Here is a 6,484-nt window from a genome sequence, read left to right on the forward strand (position 1 = left end):
TTCCTTTTTTATTTTAAGATTATTGAAATACCTCACCTGCATTTCTGGGATACGCCCCGTTTCCTGCACGATACTAGATATTACTTAATTCCAAAATGCTGTTTCTATATACGACGTCAGGGTTATCTCTAATTAAGATCGTAGCATGGCTGTTTTGGAAAAACATCAGCGAAAGATCATTCACAAACAGTAGAATCAACATACAACTTGAAGCCATCACTATATAGAACAACAACTCTCACTAAACAAAAGTTACCAATGACCGAGGTTCACAGAACTAATGATTTGTCGTTACCACCAAATCGCTTTCGACGATAGGATTATTTGTTGAATTGATCTTTAGAAAGGATTTTGCACTTTGCGCAAATAACATCCATGAAACTAGAAAGAATTCAGCTAACGAGAATCAACAGCACACACCGCCAGTTCTCGGGCTGATGTTGTCTCACCAAACAGTGACATTTAGCACTTACTTTTATGAAGCATCCTCCATCCAAATTGTAAAGAGAATTTCTAGAGCACCAGAGAGCGCCCTTTCAGCTGTGGGGAGCGTTATAATGTTACAGTCAATCTCACTATTCGTTGGTAAAAAGTAGCCCAAGAGTTGGCGGTGGGTAGTGATGACTAGCTTCCCTCTAGTCTTACGCTGCTAAATTAGGAACGGCGAGCACAGATAGCCCTCGAGTAGCTTTGCGCGAAATTCAAAACAAACAAAGAAACAAACCGAACCGTGAAAATTCAGAATGAGACTTCAGGTACGTCAACCAAGAGTCCACGCCTGGCACAGTTCGGACAAAGTTGTTTAGTGGTTGGTTGTCACCCACACGTTTATTATAAAATCTGTACTTAAAACAAACGTATTTGATAAAATGATATCAACATTATTTGTATTTAGTGATCTCCCCTGTACTGGCCCCCCGCTAGTACAGCGGTATGTCTCCGGATTTACAACGCAAAATCAGGGGTTCGATTCCCCTCGGTGGGGTGAGCAGATAACTTTTGTGGCTTTGCTAAAAGAAAAACACACACAGCCCTGTAATGTTTTGCCCCCCGCTAGTACAGCAGTATGTCTCCGGATTTACAACGCTAAAATCAGGGGTTCGATTCCCCTCGGTGGGCTGAGCAGATAGCCCGATGTGGCTTTGCTATAAAAAAAACACAAACACAAAACTTGTATTTAGTGGTTTCATTATAAGATCAGGCCTGTCTGGCTTAACTATGAATTTGTTTAATTATTTGCGTTATATTTACTGATTAGTTTCATTATAAAATCAGTCCAGACACTGGCTTAATTATGAGTTTGTTTAATTATTTACGTTATATTAACTGATTAGTTTAATTATAAAATCAGTCCAGACACTATCTTAACTATGAGTTTGTTTAATTATTTACGTTATGTTTACTGATTAGTTTCATAATAAAATCAGTCCAGACACTGGCTTAACTATGAGTTTGTTTAATTATTTACGTTATATTTACTGAATAATTTCATTATAAAATCAGGCCAGAGTGGCTTAACCATGAGTTTAATTAATTTCAATTTGCCTTTGTGTTGTATGTCTGTGCCAATTTTTTATGTAAATCTTGAAGATCACTTTCAACCCTTCCATCCAAAATAACAATAACTTTATTATCATAGAGGGTATTCAAATCTGCAACACAGATTTGATTTATTGTTGTTGTGTTTTAATAACATTGCTGAAGTAAAACTTTGAACCCTAGGGTTCCAGAAACTCCATCCTTACCTGTTTGTGGCAGTCTTCATGAAGCGTCAAAATTATCTTCTTTTTTTATTTGTTTGTTGAAGTTAAGAGCTTGTTTCGTCAAAAATTCCACGAGAAGTTTAAATATCAAGAAGTGAATGAACATAAATACACAGTTGTAATATTTACAAAACGAGACACGAAACTCGAGCGCTTTCGAATAGTTGACTTTTTTTTTAATTTTCTTGAAGAAGAATCAACTACTCGGAATCGCTCGAGTTTTGGGTTCGGAAGCGCTCGAGTTTAGTGTCTAGTTTTGAAAAAAATTACAACTTTTGTAGGTGATCATGTGTTCTAACTACATAATGTGAGTTTATAAATACATTGGCCAAGCAGTGAAATTAAGCCTAAAACAAATACCGCTTGACTACTGATTAAGTTTCAGAATGACTTTCAAAATCTTCCAAAAGGTAGAGTTATTTAAGTTTTGTTTTTTCGCGCAAAGCTATTCAAGGGTTATCTGCGCTAGCCGTCCCTAATTTAGCAGTGTAAGACTAGACGGAAGGCAGCTAGTCATCACCACCCACCGCCAACCCTTGGGCTACTCTTTTACCAACGAATAGTGGGATTGACCGCCACTTTATAACGCCCCCACAGCTGAAAGGGCAAGTAAGTTTGGTGCGACGGGGATTCGAACGCCTTAACCCACCTGGCCATGCCGGGCATAGCTCTTTAAGTACAGTTAATTATAATGTTAATTTCGGCGACATAAACTTTCACATAGCAATATTATTAATATGAAAATGTATTAACTGTACAGTGCTCAAGAGTTACCACTGCTAAATCTAAAAACAGATGTACTAACAGTATCGATACCTAAATATTTACACATTACATTTATTTTCACATGAAATTTCAACCATATATCACCAAAATCGCAAAAAAATCTAAATATACATCTTATGTCAAATACAAAGAATATAAGCCTGAGCAAACGTACTGTGTAATTTTACATTAAGAAAGTGGAGTTTTAAAAAATACAACTTTTATAAAGTTTGACACTAGCAGAGAAAAAAAGAAGTAGTAACATAACTAAGATGTTTTTTGTTGTTGTGTTTTAAGATTGTGAAATTCTCAAAGCCAGAGACTACTGACAAGATACGTTAAATAGAAACCTTGTCAATATACCCTAGTGCTCTGTAACTTGTATTACTGGTGGATATCACTACAGCGCTTCTAGGAAGAAATAAATAATAAGTTAACTACGTTACGTAATCCACATGACCAACTTCATATCTACCATTAGTTGACTGCAAGGCCAACTTCATATCTACTATTAGTTGACTGCAAGGCCAACTTCATATCTACCATTAGTTGACTCCAAGGCCAGCTTCATATCTACCATTACTGGACTGCACGGCCAACTTCATATCACCATTACTGGAGTACTCGGTCAGCATCACATCTACCACTAGCTAACTACACGGCCAATTTCGTATCTACCACTAGCTAACTACACAGCCAATTTCGTATCTACCACTAGCTAACTACACGGCCAATTTCGTATCTACCACTAGCTGACTACACGGCCAACTTCGTATATACCAATAGCTGACTACACGGCCAACTTCGTATATACCAATAGCTGACTACACGGCAACTTCATATATACCAATAGCTGACTACACGGCCAACTTGTATCTACAATTAGTTGACTACACGGTCAACTTCATATCTACCATTACTGGACTGCACGGCCAACTTCATATCTACAACATATGAATATTAATAACAACACGTGAATATTAATAACATGTGAATATTATTAACAACATGTGAATATTATTAACAACATGTGAATATTAATAACAACATGTGAATATTAATAACAACATGTGAATATTAATAACAACATATGAATATTAATACCAACATATGAATATTAATAATGTCCTGATTAAGAGTTTTAAAACTATGCGACACTTGTGATAAACAAACGCGAAACAGATAGCACTGCTTAGTTCAGAGTGAAACATGTAGACAACTGAGAGATAACAGTACTTCTGGTAGACCTGACGACATTTCGAAAACTTTCCGACTTTCGCCCTTAGTGTCAGCTTGCACTGGTACCTAAAATCCGACTTTCGTGCTAATTCGAAGTACGTGATCTACCTGTCTCGAATTGTTCTCTACAAGTGTCACTCTGAACTCGATAGCTGCTGTCCGTTTCACCTTCGTTGATCATAAATATTTTGCTTGAAATATCTACACAAAAAACACAATCAAACCTGTACCACGTTGTTTGCAACACGTTGCTTTTGGTTATAGTAAAACTAGGTTAGTTTTATTTTGAATGTTTTAACTTAAGTGTTGCTATTGAACATGACATGTTGATGAGAGTAAAAGACGAGTACGATATAAATACGAATCAAGTGAAGCAGTGAACAAATAAGCAGTTAATGAGTTACTAGGTAATTCTGATCGGTGTTAGTAGAGAGACTTATCGTCTCTGGTAAATTACTCGATCGATCAACAAGGAAATTATGCAAGTGTTGTATCTCTGACCTGAGCTTATCATAAGCCTCGGAATTTCTGTTAACACGTTGTTTGTGAACCGAGGCCTACAGCTTGTTTCAAACTGAACGAAGCCTGCAGCAAATGTTATTGAAAAATAATTTAATTTATTATCATTACACAGAATGGACTTGGCACTATGTTTACCAAAGAACATAAAAGATTGGTTTGGTTTAAATTTCGCGAAAAACTAAACGAGGGTTATCAGCGCTAGCCGTCCCTAATTTAGCAGTGTAAGACTAGACGGAAGGCAGCTAGTCATCACCACCCACCGCCAACCCTTGGGCTACTCTTTTACCAACGAATAGTGGGATTGACTGTCACATTATAACGCCCCCACGGCTGAAAGGGCGAGCATATTTGGTGTGACGGGAATACGAACCCGCGACTCTCAGATTACGGAGTCGAGTGCCTTAACCACCTAACTAGGCCGGGCCAGAAATCCAATACAACGCGTTGAAGGATATCATTTTGACTCTTTTATTTGGAGCTATATAAATGTGTGACATGTGGCTCAACAGCTACTTCTTTTAATCACCAAACCATTTTCTACAGATAAAAGAAAATCAAAACAAAACTGTGACGAATATCAAAATAAAATATTCCAGATGCAAAATAGATTTACTAATTCAGTCACGCATTTTAATTAACAACAATAAGTCTAGAACGAACAGGTAAAAAATAAAACATAATTTTTGACAAAATAAATAATGACCTTAGTTTTTTTTTTTCTCTTGGGCCTAGTATGCAATTTTTAATGTTCCGAGCGTTTAGTTCTAAAACTACACATCAGGGTTTGTTACTGTTTTCAAATTGCAGAATTACACTAAGTGTCATCTGCGCTCTTTCCACTGCGGGGAACCAAACACCAAATTTTAGCGTTGTAAGTCGGAAAACGTACACCGAGACTCTAGATAGGGGCACTCAGTTCGAATGATAAAAGTAAGAAACACCGTGTCGGCCTAACTGAGAAATTTCCAAAGTGTAAGTCGGGATCTATGAAGGGCGTACATGAAAGTAAAAATGAATACATTAATCAATTGATGAATAAATAAACTAAAATTCATGGAAATTATTAAACAAAAATATTTAAATAACAGTGTACAACTGCCTATATTTATTATCTTATTCGTTTTTTAACCCTTTATTTATATCTTGTTTGCCTTTCATATTTCGACGCTCCAAGAGCAATGTGCCAATCAAACTTAGTGGGTGGTAATTTCCACCATTTGTTAACATGCCAAAGATTGACAATCAACTGCTATTGGATGAAAGGATAAGACAAATTAATAATAGTGGAGTTCGAGATATTGTTCTGTTTATTACAGGTGTGGGAAGAATGTGAAAATGCATCTTTTATTTATGGCTTGAGAAATATGACCTGCGATTTGCAATAGATGTCATCCTATACTAATGCATGTGAATACTGTGGTGTAGGGTTACGATGAGTCGTGAGAAAGTAAACCTGTAGGAAACGCCTTTTTTTTTCTTTTTCGTCTTTTCACTCGGTATTTTTTGTTTTGATATTCTAGTAAGCACGGTGAAATGAATTTAGTGTATTGAGAAATAACGTGGTTTTTTTTTTCCCGCCATAAAACAAACTGATTTATTGTAGCCTAAGTGTATATAAAAATCATTTGTTTAAAGCCTAAAATTCACTTCAGTGTCAACACAAGCTAATCTTTTGTGTTATTTCTCGGATCCGAAAAACTAGTGACGGTAGTAAGAGTTTCTCCATAATTTAGACCCTAACTACAAAACATTTCATATGTTCACAGTCACTTTCAAAAGTTGTTCGACTTTGTGAAAGACCTGTACGAGTACTAGCTCCGTTACCTGACCATGATTTTGAAGAAAAGGCTACAAATCAACATCACCTTCCGCCAACTGTTGGGCTACTCCTATTAGACCGAACAGTTGAATTAGTTTGTCACTCTTCTAACACATTTACTGTCCCACAAAGCAGAACTTGATTTTTAACTTTGGCACGAACGAGACGTGGAACAAATGACTCGCAGCTAATCTTGTCTAGCACTGTATAACAGCCATACCAACACAAGTTATACAGACATTGTTGTTGTGATTAACATTGTTAAACACTGTTAAGAAATCTTAGTTTGAGTTTTTATTTACTTTCACCAACAATATTAACTTAAACAATATTTCAACACACTACTTTATTTAAACGTTAATATTTGTTGCCAGTT

At 36.3% G+C, this 6,484-nt stretch overlaps 1 protein-coding gene across 1 annotated transcript in view; it reads right to left on the reverse strand.

The window, feature by feature from the left end:
• Nucleotides 1–6,484, reverse strand: part of LOC143228486 (uncharacterized) — an 86,311-nt gene that overhangs the window by 49,369 nt on the left and 30,458 nt on the right. The window lies entirely within an intron of this gene.

The sequence above is a fragment of the Tachypleus tridentatus genome, chromosome 10, assembly GCF_004210375.1.
Source record: "Tachypleus tridentatus isolate NWPU-2018 chromosome 10, ASM421037v1, whole genome shotgun sequence".
In the NCBI taxonomy this organism is placed as follows: Eukaryota; Metazoa; Arthropoda; class Merostomata; order Xiphosura; family Limulidae; genus Tachypleus; species Tachypleus tridentatus.